The 19,587-nt window shown below is 42.2% G+C and overlaps 1 long non-coding RNA gene across 1 annotated transcript in view; it reads left to right on the top strand.

The window, feature by feature from the left end:
• LOC108519080 (uncharacterized) overlaps positions 1 to 18,162 on the top strand; it is a 54,772-nt gene extending 36,610 nt beyond the window's left edge. The window contains exon 3 of the long non-coding RNA XR_001882512.1: positions 17,155 to 18,162. This is a non-coding gene — a long non-coding RNA (uncharacterized LOC108519080). The remainder of the gene's footprint in view (positions 1 to 17,154) is intronic.
• Positions 18,163 to 19,587: the final 1,425 nt, after the last annotated feature.

The following is a 19,587-nucleotide window of genomic DNA, read 5'->3' as shown; positions in this document are numbered from 1 at the left end:
GTCAGCATAGGCTGTTCTTGACATTCTGAGAACTAAAGACCCCTTGGATAGGGCTAGCAAGTGTCACTGCCAAGAGAAATCGTTAGTAGGAGTGTTCAGGAATGTGTCCCTTGCTGGAAACAGGCCACATCCTCCATAGCAGGGAAAGAAAGAGACTATTTCCAGATGACCTTTTGCAGGCACATCAGCCGATAGCAGAAGACCCTTCTGCCTTGGAATCAAAGGATGAGAAGATGGAGACATAGGAAATAATGGAATTGTTGCTGAAAGCAGATTTATGGAATACATTTGTTTAATCATTAAAATCATTAGCAGCTACTCCAGAGATATAAGGATGGGGTCATCGTTTGTTGTCCATATCATATCTGTAGTCTCTAAGTCAAGAAAAAAACATCAGACATGAACCTGACACAAAAATTCACAGAAAAAGTATGTATTCACATATGGTATACTCATAATATGTTAAGAAGAAATAACAATAAAAAATAAGCAAGTCTCAGCCATTTGGGTTTGAGTGTTTGAAGGAACCAGAAGATAAATTAGAATGTGTTTGTCTCCTCTGGTAGAGAACTCCTTCTATGTGTGCGAGCACGCGCGCGCACACACACACACACACACACATTTTCTCTAAATGAAAACATCACTACATTCTCTGGGTCAAAAGAAAAATTCTAGCTATGTGGTCTGAAGAAAACAATTCTTAGAATATTTCCATGTCAAGAGGCAGTGTAAGGGGTACAGTTTGTATCCTGTGGTTAGCAGAATTGTAGAACCTTTTTTGCTTTATTAAGACAGATAGAAGTTCTGACATCAAACTGTTCTGAAAACAAGGAAGCAGATAAAATAATTGGGACAGATGTACACAGTTCTAGAACTCATTGCTACGGTCTGAGTGTTTATGTCCCTCCTAGACTCACACACTGAAATTCTGATCCCCGAAGTGACCATATCAGGAGGTGGAGGTGATTAGGTCATGAGGACTTCACCTTCGTGAATGAGGTTAGTGCCCTTACAAAAGAGACCCAAGAGCTGCCTTGTCCCTTCAACCATGCAAGGACATGTGGAGATGGTGTCATCTGTGAACCAGAGGGCAGGCCCTCATCACTTGCCAAGTCTGCTGGTGCCTTGATCTTGGACTTCCCAGCCTCCAGAACTGTAAGAAACAAATTTCTGTTGTTTACAAGCCACCTAGTTCATGGTAATTTATTACGGCTGCCTAAGGGGACTGAAACACTCATAGAAGAACTAAATGAATGGAATCAAGTCAAATCTTCTTCCTCTCTTTCCCTTCTTCTTCTTCTTGCTACTGCTCTTTCTTGTCCTCCTTCTCAATGTATCCTTTTTCTTCCTCTTTTTTCTCCTCTTCTTCTTTTTCTAATGGTAATCTTAATTTTACCTTAAGAATCATAGAGAGAGATATTTCTTCACACAGACCACAGTGGAAGAGGTTCTTTCCCTCATTTCACTGGCTGCAACTCCTGGATATCCTGGATTGGATTTCCCTTTCTGAAGAACTAGTAAAAAGAAACCACTTCTGCTCATACTACCAAAGGCCAAACTGGAAAGAGCACATTTCCAAAACATTGCCAGAATCTTTAAAGCAAGGAAGGAGACCTTTTCTTCAACTTCAAGAAAAATGTGTCTCATTTATCCCCTTCACATCTTTCTCCTGAGCCATTTCAGCCAATCTTCCAAATATATATTTACATACATGTCTTCAAACACGATCCACTTGCCCAATGTACTTTAATGGCGACAATAAAGAATTAACGCTGTGAATAGAGCTAAGGCATTTTCAGTGTAGTTAAAAAAAGAACACTGTGGTTTGGTTCTGCTGAGGCAATATTGCTCAACAGTTAATGTAATCATATTACAAGTGCTGTATTAAAATCATATGCAAGACAAAAATCAGTCTGAACGGCAGCAACTAACGAAAGACAAAGAAAGATCTGTGAGTTGTCATAATCCGTTAAAGAAATGTTAGCAGGAGAAGGTACTGACATATACACTCACACACACATAGATAGCCAGAAGAACCAGTAGAAACCCACAGGGGATTTGCAAAAACACAAATGGATTTCTGGGAAAGCTTATCTTCATACGCATCCCTTCTGAAGGACGTCGAGCTTCTTGGCCATGATAAGCTGCGTGCTTAGAAGTGATGGTCACTCCAGACCTCATTTAGACCCAGTGCAAAGCCAACTCCAGCTTGATACATTGCGATATTGTGCAATTTTTCATTAGCTGGGGTTTTTGCCAGACAGGACCTGGCAGGTAGCTCCTTGAAAGCTGATGACTTTCCTAGTGTGGTCCTGGTTTTTGCTGGCAGTTGAACTCTGCCATTTTATACATTCCTGTGGTAGGGATTAAGTCTATCAAAACTATAAAGTTTCTTATAATGTTAGACATTGGGACACGAAGTCAGCCTCCGGCAATGGTCTCCTTCCCCTTCTTCCATGCAAAGAAAAGTCAGACTTAAAAAAAAAATTATTTACTTTTGAATGTGTAGTACCTGGAGTCTACTCCAAACACTTTTTCATGGAACAAGAAGCATCAAATGTAAGGTTTTCCCAGCAGGACTTTACATAAACTTGAAACCCTGCCTGGATTTTCTATTTCCCCTCAAGGAAAGAGTTTGTAAAGGAGCCAGTAGAGGATCAGTAGCCAATCGTAGTTGGAGGGCAAGTTAAGCAAGGGACTCTCAATGGTGAGAGTCTTAAGACTTCAAGGTGACAAGGCCTAACCTGCAAGGCAAAATCAGTAAGTGGTAGAAAACTTATATGTAGATGACGTTTTGTTTCTCAGTTTGTGGAACAGGTTTCTTTGTACTGCTCATCCTATCCATCTTGATTTCAACTTGCTTCCTCCAGCTTGACTTTAAAGGGGAAGATCCATGTCAGACCAAACTACCCTAGTATGCTTTTGTTCCTGTAGCAAATAGCCAACCTTTGAAGGAGGAGAATAGTCCTCATGTCATAAGCCTGAAAATGTTTTTCAACATAGCAAATTTTGGAGAGAATCCTTCCTCCATTACAAATGCCTTCCTTTGTTTCTTGACTTTTTAAAAATAAATGAATGGATCAAGAAAATATGGTACATATGCACGATGGAATACTATTGAGCCACGAAAAAGAATGAGATTCTGCCATTTGCAGCAACATGGATGGAACTAGAGGACATTATGTTATGTGAAATAAGCCAGGCACAGAAAGACAAATAACTGCATGATCTTACACATGTCTAGAATCTACAGAAGTTGATTACATAGAGTTATAAAGGAGAATAATGGTTAACAGAAGCTGAGATGGGGTTGAGGGAGAGAGGATAAGGCGATATTGGTCAATGAATACAAAGAAAGGTCTTCCTTTTTTGACACTAAAGAGAATGAAAATATTTCTCTTAACAGACCACAATACACTGGTTCAACCACTTGAGAGGTTTACTTTCTTTTCTTTTTCTTTTTTCGATTTATTAGTCTAAAAAAGTTTTTTTCCAGTAGTTAGAAGAGTATTCCTACCTGTGTTTTGTTTTCCACTTGATGTAAATTACTATTATCTTATTTTTAGAATTCACATAACAGACCAATTAACATGGTTAATCTTACAAACTTTACCACTCTGATCAACGTAGATTTAGAAATGGTTGTAATTAATGACTTCAGTTGCCATAGATCCAGTGAAAGCAGACTCTTTTTTGGCACACATATGTGTGTGTGAGGGTGAATATTACATTTGTGGCCATTTCTTTCTGAATGTTATTATTATTATTATTTTGCCTGTTATACACTTCTTAGTATTATATCTGGCTTGTCTTTTTAAAAGTATGGTGATTTCCTCTTAAATGATGTAATTTTATGAAAGACTAAAGCTTTGCAAACTTGAGTTTGGCAGTGAGAATTCCAGTATTTATATGAATGTTAACATGAATATGAAAAGGGCTTAGATTAGTCAGACAACTGCAGCTCACGTTTTTGTTTTACGTTTTGTTTTTTTTCTCTTCTTGCTTTTCCTCTTTCTTCTCTCTTTCTTTCTGTCTACAAATATGTTGAAGTACTTTCTAAGTGCCAAAGTCTGTGTTGGGAGTGGTAAAAGCAGAGGTTGATCAGACAGTCCTTGACCTTCTAACACGGGGTGATAGATGGTGATCAAAGAGGTGACTATGAAAGGGCATGTTCAGTTCAAAAGAGACACACACTGGGTCCCTGCAGGGTCCAATGAGAGCCTGTATTTTGTCTTGGATAGCGCCTGTGGGGGGTGGAAGGGCTGCAGTGGGTTTCCTAGAGGAGCTGACTTTCTTTCTGTGTGGAACAATCAATTGCTGATGCCCAGGCATTTTGGAAGGTGAGGGTTAGCAGGGTGCCCTAAGGGCCCCAGCATAAGCAAAGTTTGTAAAAAGAGAGAGTGTGCTGGATTCCTGGATTTGCAAGCAAGGTGCCAGGTTTGCAGGATGTAGGAAAGGGAGACAGAATGAGCAGGGGCCAGAGACGAAATGCTCTGTGCGCTTGCTAGGCAGCTTGAACTTGACTCTTGAAGTGATGACATGCCCACACGGACTTTTAAGGAAGAAAGAGAGAAGATGGTGCCTAGTCCAGTGGGGAAGCACACATTTTCCAGGCCGGTTTTCTGGGTTCAAATTCCAGTTCTATCATCGTTGAATGGCAGGATCTTAATCAAGTCATAACGTCGCCATGTGAACGAAGTTTTCCTCAGCTGCTCAGCTGTCATATGGTGACGTTAAGTAGGGTTCCTAGCTCCAAGTATCGATGTAGCCAAGCAGACAATGCATCTTCAGGAAATCTGCTGTAATAACAAGGGCAGAGCATAGAATAGTAAGAAGGTGTGGGAGGGAAGCAGCCAGACATTTCTCTGCCATTTGCTTTGGCCACTGGACAGTCATGGAACCCAAGCGGGTAACCTCACCTTGCAAACCTTGGCCTTCTCATCTGTTTAATAGGGTTGAAGAGATTCCCCACAGGTGGTTGAAAGGACCAGAAAATAAAAAATACAAGCACATTGCCTAGTGTGCATGCTGGCCCATATTAGGACCTCAATGCCCCGTCTCCTCCTCTTTGCAGTAGATTGATGCCAAGGAAATACAACTGGTGTTTCAGACTCTTGAGAAGGTTTGATGCCATGCCTGGCGATTATGATACATGTACCCTAACTAAACTGTTGAGAAGAGAGTCTTTTCTTGGGAAAAAAAAAAGGCAAAAATAAAACCACTAGGTTGTATGTCTCAGAATGAATTCTCAAAGTCTCTCAGGAACCTCAAAAATTGGATATCTTTAAAAAATAACCTCAGCGATTATCTTTTGTGGCCAAGCATTCACAGAGATGTTTATTTGTTTTTTCCTAAAATATCAGTCTGCATTGTGTGCGACAGCTCCTTACCACATGGAGGATACCCCAAGATACGAACATTCATTATATCATATTCACTAGACAAATGGTCATTCTAAAATGTAGCAGTGATTGTATGATTCCCCTACTCTAAAACCTCTCATGGCTGCCTGCAACCTCTAAATAAGGTTAGCCTCTCAGCATGGCAAACCATCCCTCATGTCCTGGCCCCATCATGGCTCCAGGTCTCCCCCTGTCCCCCTGCTTCACATCATGCCTTCCTACTTCTAGTTATTCAACCAGATTATTCTGCTGTTTTATTTTTTTCCCAAGCTGGCCATCCCTCTTAGATGTTCTTCCTCTATCTATCCATCTGGAAAACTTCTATTCACTCTTCAAAACCTAATAGATACTGTATTCTCCTGGAAGCCACCCTTGACTCCTATGAAGAATGTTAATAACCATTTATTTTAATGGTAATTCACTTTACTCACAATTTTATTAGTGAACTCGTTATATGATTCTGCACTTTATTTGCTTGCATATGTCTTCCCTGCTAGAACATAAGCTCTTTGGAAGCAGAGAAAACAACACCAGGTGAGAGATGACCACAAAGCTATGGAAGATGTAAAATGAGTTGACAAACGGTAATTGAAGTAGCTTTGCTGAAAAGCTTCAGTCTAATCATCTACAGGCATCTCTAGTAAGAAGCAAGAGGATTGGTGCCAAAGAACCTGGAGAAGGCTCAAAAATTGGAGGTAGCTGGTATTTCTGAGAACCAGGGTGCAAGACGGAATGGAAAATAGGAGGCCTGGCTTCACCTCTGTTTAAGGGATATTCAAACCTCCAGAGATTTCCCCCTTATGCAGGGTTACTATCAAAGTGTCTCTCACTTAGAGAAGCCAGGCCCAGCTGGAACCAGAGGTCATGCTGTAGAAAGCAATTAGGGTGGTTAGCTGCCTTTCTGTGGCACTGGACATTGACCTCCAGCCCTGCTCTGTTGCTGGACTCCCAGAACGCTGGCATCACACATAGCGTCTAGGCATCCTCTTGGGAGAAACTGACTAGACTAGAAGAGAAGACTACAGGCACTGATACTTGAGGGTCTTCCATTTAAGCAACCATGAGGCTCAGCAGTGGATAAGTCCCACCCATGAACAAAATTCTATTTAGATGTTTACTTCCTCACTCCCAAATAGGAATGGACAACCAAGTATCTTCAGACATTTAATAAAGCTCTGAGCATAAAATAGTCACTAAAACAAACAAACAAAGTAAAGGGAGATACAGACTGTGCTGGCCAGAATAAAACTGCAAATAATTATAATTATTTCCCTATCCTTAGGGAAATAAGAATATTACATTCAAGAAATGTTAGAGTGCAATAACAGAATATTCTGAGTTCAATAAATAACTCTTGATTTCTAACAAGCAAAATAGAAAAAAAATTATAATAGGAGAATTAAGAGGTGAAATTAGGAAAATCTCCTTGGAAAACAAACAAAAAAGTCAAGAATATAGAAAATGGGGTAATAAAAATCAATGGATAAATCTAAGAAACCAAAAGTTTGGACCATATCAGTTGCAGGAAAAGAGAACAGAAGGGGAAAGAAAGGAGAAAAATTTTCAAGACATAATGCAAGAAAATTTCTTAGAAATGAAACACACGGGTTTTCATTTTAAATATATTTCATCTTCTTAAAGTGACCAGTAGAGTTAATATGAAACCATCCACATCAAGGCACATCAGCATGGGGCTTCAGAATAAACACGGCATCCTATACACTTTCAGAACAAAAGTAAATATTCAAATAAGAAAACTGTAGGCCACTGGATTTCTAATGACTGACATTGGAAATTAGAAAGCAAACAATGCTTCTCTTATTGTGAGAGAGAATGATTTCAACCTTAAATTATACCCCATCGAAACTCTAATCAAGGTAAAGATAAAATAAAGATATTTTAAAAATCATAAGCAATCAAAGTATGTATTGCCTTCTTAGGAAGCTTCTAGAATATATTCTCTGATATAATAAGGTATCAGGCCAGTAATAAAGAAGACACAGAATTAATGAGAGGGGAAGTAAACAAAGAAAAGGGGAAAAAAGAAATCCCAAGATGAGAGCAAAAAGAAGTCCAAGCTTAAATTTAAGCAGCCACCCTAGGAAACAATCAGTCCAATTGGAGCAGGGCAGAGGAATCAAGGATGGGTAGTTTTAGAAAAAAAAAAAAAACAGTAGTAGTAAATTACTAGTGTTTGTCTATGTTGTGAGTTGTCTTACAGCAGTTTTAAAGGTAAAAACTGGATAAGTAAGCCTGGTGTGGTGGCTCACGCCTGTAATCCCAGCACTTTGGGAGGCCGAGGTAGGTGGTGAGGATCATGAGGTCAGGAGATCAAGACCATCCTGGCTAACATGGTAAAACCCTGTCTCTACTAAAAATACAAAAAATTAGCTGGGCGTGGTGGTGGGTGCCTGTAGTCCCAGCTACTCGGGAGGCTGAGGCAGGAGAATGGTGTGAACCCTGGAGGCAGAGCTTGAAGTGAGCCAAGATTGTGCCACTGCATTCCAGACTGGAAGAGAGAGAGAGACTCCATCTCAAAAAAAAAAAAAAAAAAAAAAAAAAAAACAAAAAAAAAAAACAAAAAAAAAACTGGATAAGTATTAACTATCTAGAAAATTAAACAACAAATAAGAATAATAAATAGCAATTTACTCCAGAGAAAATAGCTTCACCATCACGAATGTGTAATTGTAGTCTACTATGAGGCTCAGTATACTATGTGATTCAATATTTGACTTGTCCAAATACTTCTGACTTATCAAAAAATTAAATTAAAACTACATGGGAGGTGTGTGTGTGTGTGTGTGTGTGTGTGTGTGTGTGTGTGTTTGTGTGTGTGTCTGTGTGTATTTGAAGAGAGTTAGATCAACATCTCTCACAGCATGAAGTAAATAATATTTAAAAAAGAAAACCAATAAACGTCAGTCTCATAAGGATGTTGTTTAGAAAATTGAAAGTAAATATTATAAAAACCAGTAATATTCTTGCCTCTGCAAAGCAGGAATGTGGAAGATGGGTTGGGTTGAAGAGGAAACTCTCATTTCATGTCCTAATCTTTGTATTATCATTTGGTTTTAAAATTACATTCATCTGTCATTTTAATAAATATTTTAAAAAATTCAAAAAAGGAAATACTGTGGTTTGAAAGCCTTGCTAATTGTCACTCGAAACTTATAAGAAGTACTTAAATGGCTTGTTTTCCATACTTGGTAAAAAATGAAGCCATGATCTAAAGGGAAATGGTAAAATAATAAAAATAGTATAATTTATTGAGCATCTACTAGATTCTAGTAGCAACGATTAGGTCATAGATAGATAGATTACTTATCTTGTGAAATTCTCAAACCAACCAGAAGTTATATACTGTTATTCCCCAGTTAAGCTGAGCAAGACTGTGGGAGACCTTGTAGATGGTGAGTGGATAACGCAGAACTTTACCCCAGGCTTGTCTGACTATAAGTTTCATGAGTGTTTCCTAATCCCATACTGCCTTTTGCAATCCAGTGCTGGCAGGATAAACCTGTGACATAATAGGGATAAGTGTTCCCTAGACCCAACCACAAAGGGTCAGCTCACGTCTCTTCGTGTGGATGGCCTCTTTTCACTGCTCCCTTCTGGAAAGTTTCTGTCTAGGTCAAGGGCATTGTGGGTCACATCCTATATAGCACTAGGTAACCATGGCTAAGGTAGACCTTGTACTGTTTTATGTGTGTGTTGGTTTGTGTGTGTGTTGGTTTGTTTGCAGGATAAGCTTCAGAAGAAATGTTTGTATGAGTCTTCTCTCATTGCTGTAATAAATTATCACCAACTGGGTGGCTTAAAGCAATACAAATTTATTTTCTTTCAGCTATGTAGGACAGACATCAGACATGGGTCTCGTTGGGGTCACATCAAGATTCCCGAAGGTTGCATTCCTTTCTGGAAGCTCTAGGTGGAAAAATGTGTCCTTCCCATTTTAAGGTCACAGATGCCTCCCACATCCCTTGGCTCACGGGCCCCTTCCTCTTTCTTCAAAGTCAGCAACATCGCTTCTCTCTGACCCTTCTTCATGGTCCTCTCTCCCTCTGACTCAGAACTCAGCCAGGAATGGTTCAGGGATTTTAAGGACCCTTGTGACTATATTTAGTGTCCTCCCAGCTGTACTAGGATCATCTTCCCATTTCAAGGTCTTTAACTTTATTACATCTGCATAGTCCCTTTATTCACATAACAGGACATATTCATGGGTCCTGGGGACTAAAGTGGGGCCTCTTTAGGGTGCCTTGATTGTGCCTATTGCAATGTCTCATCACAGAGACTCAGTGGCTCCCCACACAACTGCTGCCACCCAACCCAGTACCTGTCTTTCTCCTCTTCACTGCACAGCTGAACAGAATACACAGTGAACAACATCTTGCTCCTTGTGTGAAGAACTGCTTCATGATGACTCAAATGCAGGATAAAAACCACACACTCCCAGCAAACACTCTGCCTGCCCCTTGGTTCAAGGATGACACTATTGTTCCCATCACATTCAAACATGTGCGTTTGGAAGATGTCTCCATTTCTAGATCCCTTATTGTCAGGGAATATGAATTCTCAAGTGCAAGAGAAATTCAGTTCTGCCAGGTCTATTAGCCCTTATGTGCATTTAAGGTGCCTGATGTGTCAGGGTTGACACAGTGAACTCCAAGGACACTGCTCAAAATGGCCTCTCCAACTGGGCACAGCTCTGTACCAGGAACAGTGCCAATGAGCATGTTTATTTGTGTGTTTTCATACTCAAGTGCTGAAAAAGAAGGCAGCCTACTTAAAGACTTATAGTTCCAAAGAAGGCAAATGTAAGGGCAAGATTTGTGATGCTCTGTCACCTTGAGTTTCAGCTTCCTGCCTTGTCAATGAGGAAAATGATCCCTACTAAGTTGGGTGTTGTAAAGAGTAGGCAATATCGTAAAACCCCTACCAAGATGCATTACATACAAGGCAATGAAGAAAAAGTGGCTAATTTATCTTCACTTTTGTTTGTTCTCTGATCTGTGCAATTATTTGTACCAAATATACTTGAAATATTAATTTGGTGGCTATTGTCACAAAGGTAACAAAACCTGCTCTTAAGAGGCTTGGAGTTTATCAAAGGTTCCACGTAGACAGAGTGAAGCCCAGTAGACTTTTCCCCAGGAAGGCAGACTTTGTCCTGGGCCCTGGAAGTTTGCAAAAAGAGGAAGAAGGGAAAAGTTTCTTGTTACAGTAGGAAGAGTTCATGCAAAGGTGGAGAGGAAGAGCAGAGCCTGAGATGTTTAAGACAGGGCTGGTGCGTAGCAAGCAAGTGATGTGTACACACACAGCCACTTTTCCTGCTGGTTTCCCAGGTAAAATCAAAAGGCCCTCATGCCAACTCTCACCACCTCCAAATATCCCAGCTGAAGGTAGAATGTTCTGGCCTTGAATCAGGAGAGCTATTCCACAGCACCTGTTGTACAAGAAGCACACTCCTCAGACTTTGGCAAGAAAAAGTCTTCCTGCCCTTTTAAATAGTCTCTGTGATGGTTAACATTAAGTGTCAACTTGATTGGGTTGAAGTATGCAAAGTATTGTTTCCGGGCATATCTGGGTGTTTCTGGGTGTTGCCAAAAGAGGTGAACATTTGAGTCAGACCCACCCTCGGGAAGACCCACCCACAATGTGGGTGGCACCATCCAGTCAGCTGCCAGCATGGCTAGAGAAAGCAGGTATGGTTGGGCACGATAGCTCATGCCTGTAATCCCAGGACTTTGGGAGATCAGGAGTTCAAGACCAGCCTGGCTAACATGGAGAAACCTCATCTCTACAAAAATATAAAAGTTAGCCAGGCATAATGGTGGATGCTTGTAATCCCAGCTACTCAGGAGGCTGAAGTGGGAGAATTGTTTGAACCCTGGAGATGGAGCTTGTAGTGAGCCGAGATTGCGCCATTGCACTACAGCTTGGGTGACAGAGCAAGACTCTGTCTCGAAAAAAATAAATAAATAAAATAAGTAAAAACAGGCAGAAGAAACAGGAGATGACTTAGATGTCTTGCTGAGTCTTCCAGCCTTCATGTTTCTCCTGTGATGGATACTTCCTGTCCCCAAACATCCGATTGCAAGTTCTTCAGCTTTTGGACTCTTGGACCTAGACCAGTGGTTTGCCAGGGGCTCTTGGGCCTTTGGCTTTGGCTACAGACTGAAGGCTGCACTGTCGGCTTCCCTACTTTTGAGGTTTGGGGACTCAAATTGAGCTACTACTGGCTTTCTTCCTCCTCAACTTGAAGGCGATCTATGGTGGGACTTCACTTTGTGATCCCTGTGAGTCAATTCTCTTTAATAAACTCCCTTTCATATGTACATATATCCTATGAGTTTTGCCCCTCTAGAGAACCCTGTCTAATACAGTTCTCATATATCCCCAGCATGGACTACATGTGTCGTATGTGCCATCTCCTGTCACCAGCATCACACGTGCAGATCATTGTATGGTGCACATCGTTGGCCCAATGTTACAGGACAAAGCTGAAGTTCAGAGAAGCTAAGTAAGCCCACAGCTAGAGGTGTATTTTAAACTAAGGTCAGTTAATCCTCACCTTTGCATATTTTTCAGCCTTCTGCTCTACACATTTCTCTCCATAGACCTCTGTCCTCAGCTTTACATCCAGGCCACTGCACCCACCTGGTTCCACAAGCACATACCCCCCTGTGCTTCCATAACATTCTTTTTATTTTCCCATTTTTAAAACCAAATTTAAACCATCGGAGACTCATGTTCTAACATTTTTTCAGACAAAGGATTTGGAATGTTTGCAAGAGTGGTGGGGATCATAGACCATTGGGTTGTGTTTCCCCAGCAGGCATTCAGGCACTTCCTCAGCCAGCTTGGTCCTTCCTCTTGAGTGGTGTCTCCTCTGCTTTTTCTATGCCTTCTTCCATTCTGGTCTCTTTCTCATAACATCTACCCCTTTCCTCAGTTCCATATTCCAAATTCCACCTGTTCTTTGAGGCCTACCTTAGATAGCACCTCCTCCAAGAAGCCTTTTCCTGATTTATTTAAATGCAGGAATAATTCTTCTAAGTCAGGCATTGGCAAACAACGGCCTATGGGCCAAGTCCAACCCATCATCAAATGTGTTTTTAAGTAAAGGTTTTTGGAACATAGCCAGGTTCATGTATTGTCTAGAGCTGCTTTGCTGCCACAGTGACAAAGGTTTGTAGTCAAGACAGAGACCAAGTGGCCAGCAAAGCAGAAACTAAGAAACTACTTACCAGCTTCTATCTCTTTACAGAAAGGAAAAGTTGCTAATCTGTGCTATAAGCTATAAACATAAAATGATTCTGTGACTTGTGAGCAATTTTTATGGCATGATTGGAGTGCTGCTGTTGATGAAGGCCGTGTGTGTATGTGTGTGTGTGTGTGTGTGTCTACCATGGGTAGGAAACTTCCAGCAGTGGAGGGAGCTCAGTATCATCTGTCTGCAGTGGAAAGACTAGGTTCTTGAATCAGAAAGGCATATTACCTGTGCAACCTGGGCTTACATTTCTGAAACTCTCTTTTCCTCAGCTTCCTCATCTGTCCCGGTGAGGACAACATTACCAGCTTCAGAGCTGCTGTGAAAATGAAATGAAATAATATGTTCTCTGTTCTAGCACAATGCCAGGTGCACACAGTAGGTGCTCAAACAACATGTGTTCCCTTGTAATGGTAAACAAACTCATTCCCATTTTTCCTGCCTTTCAGCCACACCAACCCCTTAATCGCTGGCTCAACCCTGAGACCCAGCGCCTCCTCAACATAATGTGGAAATCCTTGACATTGAACCCGAAAGGGAATGGGATGGGGGAGGTGGAGCCGGAGCCACCTTGGCCTCAGCCCGCCAGCTCATTTCACAGTGAGTCTCCTGATCCGCTAGCTGGAGACTTCCCGTCATTAAGAGCCTGGGCTGGGTTCCAGCTGGTGCCCTGGAGAGGAGAGGTTTCTTATCCCATTACCAGCCTCCTAAGCCAGCCCGTCCCCCCCAGGATTACGATCTTATAAACATCAGCCAGTCCTCAGGGGCGATCCGCTGAGGGCCCCCCCATTGATTCCAGATGGAGAAGAGACTTGTTTTGAGGAACAAATGTTAACTTTCTCCTTTCAGCAAGGAAAAAAACACCACCACAACCACAAAGAACAACGCAACCTGAATGTCTCACACAAACCAAGTGTTTTTCTTCTTCCCAAGACTCAAAGAACGAGAAGTTATTTTAGGGGCCGTGGACTGGAAGCACCGTGACGGTGTGCGTTTTGTTCTTTGCAGTCTCCGCCAGGGCCAGCGCAGAGATAAGGGGCGGGGCGGGCTCTGGTGGTTTCGGGTGAAAACCTGCCATCGCGGAGAGGTGCCAACAAGCAACCAAGTGGCAATCTTTATATGGAAGCTCTGCTCTCCAAGAAAGGTTTGCGTTTGCTTAATTTTTCTCCTATGGATTGTGCGGCAACTCTCGTCTCTATCTGGGCTTTGTTAAACCCCAGCAGACCCTGATACGATGCTGTTCTTTTCAGTGAGAGGCAAACAGCCCGTCTGCTGAAGCCTCCAGCATCTTCTTCTCTTTCTGATGGAGGCTCTTCCAGTGTATAAGCTGAGGCCACTATTAACATCAGGAATGGCAGTAACAGCTCTCACCTTCCAGAGCAACTTGGATTACCACCTGCACAGAGCCCCATCTCTGAGCCAAGTTATGGTTGATTTCAATTACATGTCACATCGACAGGGACTTGTTTTCCTCCACGTATATAAATACCCCAACTCACAATTTATAAGTCACCTGGAATTTCTAATTTTAGAAGCACTTTGAAATATTTGAAACAGCATGGGTTGTAAATTTAGACAACATAAATGTAGGCACCTGCCGGTCACTTTCTAGCTCTGTGACTTCCAGTAGGGCACACAGCCTCTCTGAGCCACACTTCCACCAATAGCAAGTGGGACTATCAATGCCAACCTCATGTGGTTGTTGTGAGCATGTACAGAAGAGTTTACAAGATCCAAAAGGCTGTCCAGAGGGGCCCTATCATTGTTGCTTTTACTAGTGAAATGAGCCATCCTGTTTCCCTGGTCCCGCATAAAAGGACAGATGAGAGATGTTATTTTTCTAATCCATGCAGAGTTCAGGGAAAGGCTCATTGAATAAGGAGAAAAAAATTTCAGACTTGTGAACCTCTATTTCTGTATGAGACCAAAAGTCATTATATATATTTATATAATATATAATAATTATATATAAGTCATTATATGTTATATATAATAATAGTCATTATATTATATATAATAATAGTGATTTTACATATATATTATATATAATAATAGTGTTTATATATATATATATTTATATATATATATATAAAAGTCAAGCAGGTGTAGGCCACAGTGGCTGAGACAGTGTTCTGTGTATCAGGGCTTATCAGAAACTCACATACTCTGAAGTGCATTGTGATATCCAGCAGCCCGTTCTTCAGAGTGGTTAGACCACTAGACTGGCTGGCTAGATGGCTTCGGGAGACAGTTGATGGTTCACACAAATCTCAGAGATAGGGGTAGAGTTTGTTGACAGGAAATCATAACGATAAGGACAAAACAATGTTAATACCAGGTTTTGTAGGTTACTATTTACCAGGTCCTGATTCAAAAAGTTTTCATGAATTAACTCATATAACTTCACAGGCATGGGTGTCGGGGGCACCCAGGATACTGTGGACTACAAGGTTCAAGTCTTTAGCTGGAACTGCAGATGGGCACAGCTCCCAAAATTACTAAAGTGTGGCAATTGTGAGGACAGAAACCTGTCCCTGTTCCCTTCTCCATCTTCTTTTCTGGCTCAGGGCTGGGTCTAGGGCCATATACAGAAAGCGTTGTCATTGTTCTGGAAGTAGGAGTGAGAGGGCTGAGCTCCTCTCTGATATTTTCTGGGGCGGAGCCTCCATGGAGGGCTGCCTCACTGGAGGGACACCAATTCCAATTCCTCCACTGAACATTCTGTTCTGATCTGTTTTCTGAACAATAACTTTTGTGGCACCCCACTGCTAATTCCAGCCAGCAAAGTACCTTTCTTAGGTTTTTAAAATGTCTGCAGTATGGTCCTACTCACTGTCTGTCCCCATTTTCATTGAACACTCTTTTTTTATTATTATTTTTTATTTTGAGACAGAGTCTCATTCCGTCACCCAGGCTGGAGTGCAGTGGTGCAATCTTGGCTCACTGCAACCTCTGCCTCCTGGGTTCGAGTGATTCTCCTGCCTCAGCCTCCTGAGTAGCTGGGATTACAGGCGCTTGCAAACCCTCTGCTAATTTTTGTAGTTTTAGTAGAGACGGGGTTTCACCATGTTGGCCAGGCTGGTCTCGAACTACTGACCTCTGGTGATCCGCCTGCCTTGGTCTCCCAAAGTGCTGGGATTACAGGCGTGAGCCACTGCGCCCGGCCTGTCACTGAACATTCTTTATTCTTCATCACCCAAGGAAAAATATTTATCTTCAGACTTTGCTCTAGTATCCCTTCCCCACTGTCCGTTTTGTCCATCCCCATAACTGTGGCCAAACCCACCTCCCATTCTTCAGTTAGTGATGACAACAGGTAATGCAGGGAACAGAGGTACCCTTGCAGAGTCATATTTTAACAGCCATGATCATTCTACATGAGTGAATGCAGTTGGCCAGATGTGAGTGGGTTTTGATTCTGTGAATTCTGTATATTCGGATCATTGGGCCTTGAATGGGAATTTTACAGAATTCAAGTGGCGTCAGTAACAGCCCCACCTCTGGGGAAAATGGGGAGGTGGAAATCAATGCAATTGGAACCTTTGAATCTCTCTGGCTCTGTGTCTTGGGTCTGGTGGAGGTTTTCTTCATATTGTATTCTTGACCAATGATGCTTTATCTATCTCTTAAAAACTAGCATTCATGTATTCCATGTTGTAGATGTAAATAGTCGGTCCAAAGAAAAATAATTTCTAGGAGGCAGGATGAGAAACCAATACAGACATGAGGTGAGAATTTCTATTATTCATTTATATTCTATAAGTACAGAACATGAATACATCCCTCTCCCTTTCAACCACTTCCAACATGTGTACACACATGTGCACATAAATACACACACATCCCTTTGTCAAGTAGGCTGAACACAGTAAATATTAGTTCTGCTCCTTCTCCAAGACTCAATTGCTGATCATGAAGGGTAACCTAATTAATACAATCATTCCGGGAATCCCCCTGAGCTTGTTTTGATTAGAGAATCTCCCTGTGGAGTGCTTGCCACACCTCTAACCTTACGCCTCTCTCCCTGAGAGCTGGCCTCCTTCAGTGGTCTCCACCCTTACCTCTAGCTCTGGGGCTGTCTTTGCAATCATTGTAACCAAAAGCAAACAAATGCGTGCATCTCCCTTAACCCATCCCTGCCTCCTCCAGCCTAGGCCTAGAGTATCTCCAACTCCAGATTGCTAGAGCTCCCTCAAGTCACCACAAACATAGCAACACAAAACAGCACCCATTTATTAGCTCTGTATTCTGTAGGCCAGAAATCCCACACAGCATGACTGAGTCCTCTGCTCAGGGCTCACAGGACTAGATGTCGACCTGATGAGGCCTGGAGTCCCAGTAATGATCATGATTCAAGCAAACTAACTAACAAATCATCCACAGTGAACATTCATTATGCGTGGAACATTCCCTGAACTATCTCTGAATTTCCTAAAATCCTATGAGGTTACATTGTTTTTGTTTTTTATTTTCCAGACAAGGAAGCTGAGCCTTCACAAGGTCGAACAACACATTTGGTGCCACGCAGCTGAGAAGTGGTTCAAACTGGATTTGAACAACTGTAGTCAGACTCTGCAGCCTGTGTGTGTACCCACTGTGCTATGCTGCTGCATTGAATAAAACGTAGTGCTCTCAATACGGAGTCAATGTGAGCACATACCAAGAATGATGTTGGGAAGGGCAAGTCCTCGGTAGGCAAAACACTTTCCGGCAATGTTAACCTGGATGTGGATAGAAAGAAGACTTGGGAATTTCTCTGAGTTAATTCATCTTTGGGTCCATTTGAAGCAGAGCAGAAGAGAGGGGGAAGAGGTGATAGGAGTGGTGGGCTCTGAGGTTCAAGTCCCACCAATGACCAGGCCTAATAAAGATCTAGACATCCTTGCAGACTGAGGCTTTCTCCAAAACCCTTCAGTTGTGGTTTTGTGGAACAGGCCTCACTACATCTAGCTAATTTTGTTCATTCATTCATTCATTCATTCATTCACTCCTTTATTCAACCAGACTTCATAGATGCCTTTCCATGTCAGGCCCTGGGCTTTGTGCCAGGATTCAGGGATTTTCCATCATCTCCAGGAATTCATGAGCACGTGGAGAAGACAGGTTGGAGAAAATCACAGTAATAGGGGGAGATAAGGGCTGAGAAAAAAGTCCATGTGCTGCAGCGGACAGGACAGCAGATCAGCACCTGTGAGTTAAAAGTGGGCTATGGGCCTGGCACAGTGGCTCATGTCTGTAATCTCAGCACTTTGGGAGACTGAGGTGGGTGGATCATGAGGTCAAGAGATCGAGAACATCCTGGCCAGCATGGTGAAACCCCGTCTCTACTAAAAATACAAAAATTAGCTGGCTGTGTTGGCATACGCCTGTAGTCCCAGGTGCTCAGGAGACTGAGGCAGGAGAATGGCTTGAACCTGTGAGGCAAAGGTTGCAGTGAGCCGAGATCGTGCCACTCCACTCCAGCCTGGTGACAGAGTCTCAAAAGAAAATAAAAAAAGGTGGGCTGTGATGAAGGATGTGACATTGTCAGAGGGATCCTTGAGTTGGTTGGTCTTGAAAATGAGAAGATGACATTCTAGGCAGAATGAGCAGATGAGTAAAGGCACGGAAGTCTATAACCAGCATGACTCAATTAGGGAATTGTAAGGAAAACCATACTTCTTCGAGAAAAGATGGTGAGGAGCAGTGAAGAGATGAGGCCAAAAGATAAATAGGGCTAGACCGCAGTGGTTTTAATCGCTACTTATGTGAATTTCAGGGAGACGACTCTATACAGAGCTATCACCTTATAAACATTTCATCATGGAAGAGCCTAGCTTCTGGCAGCAATGCCTTGGCCCAGTGTACATGCCTGACTGTGTTCTTGAAATATCTATCTTGGCTAATAAATGTATAACAAAAGACGGGGCCGTGAAGCCAAGTCACACCAGTGTCCTAAAAACTCTGTGTTTGATCATCTTTCTACAGTGAGTAACACGGGGAGATCTGCATGAAACCAGACCCGGGGTTCTGCAATAATAAGATGATGGGGGAAGTTTTGGGTAACTAGAGGATGACATACTAAAATAGCAGCATCATGAAGGGTGCAACGAAGTAAGATCAAGCTAACATGTCGCACTATTCTTTTAACACCTCTGTGTTGTCCACTTCTATATGTTGACAATGGTAAATGGATGTTCCAGTCCAGATACTCTCTGAAATGGCCTGCAGTTTTACAGAAGTAATTCTTGATTCACGCACTCATCTTTCCCCCAGCCCCCAAAGGTGGCCATTCCAAAGTAGTGTTGCCCAGTGAGAGTAGCATGTGCTGCAGGCCCTGAGTGGAGACCCAGCTTTGCCTCCTTTGCTGAGCAAGGTTGGCATGGTACTAACTTCTGCATCTTTGATGCAGCCACACTAACAATTTCCACCTTGCTTACCTGGAGATGTTGATGAGAATATCGAAAATTGTGTGTGTGTGTGTGTGTGCACGCGCCCGTACGCGTGCACATGCGCATGTTACATGGTCAAAGATAGGTAAGAACACTGACTTGCAGCTCATTTCCCACGATGGCATTACATTGGAGAAGATGTCATAGGTTTGTGTAGTGATGATGAGGGTCCCTGGTGGTGGTGGGAACCTGGGTGAGGCCTCCAAGTACTGGTCAAACTCTTTCCCCTCTCAGAGCTCAGGGTCCTCATCTTTGAAACAGGCTTTTGTTCTCCTTCTTGACTATGACCATCTATGCTTCTCATCGCAAAATTTTCTAAGTAATTTCTTATTTTTGTTCCCTTTTGTCTCCTTTAAAAGATGAAAAACAACGTAAGGCAACAGAGTCAATCAGGCAGCTCCACCCCTGGCTCATATTTCCCTGGACCACCTTGTACAATCTCCTCCCACCCTGAGACTCAGGGTCATCATCTAAGGGA

Source organism: Rhinopithecus bieti, unplaced genomic scaffold, assembly GCF_001698545.2.
Source record: "Rhinopithecus bieti isolate Rb0 unplaced genomic scaffold, ASM169854v2 scaffold_41913, whole genome shotgun sequence".
NCBI lineage: Eukaryota > Metazoa > Chordata > Mammalia > Primates > Cercopithecidae > Rhinopithecus > Rhinopithecus bieti.
This window is presented reverse-complemented; position numbering and strand designations above follow the sequence as displayed.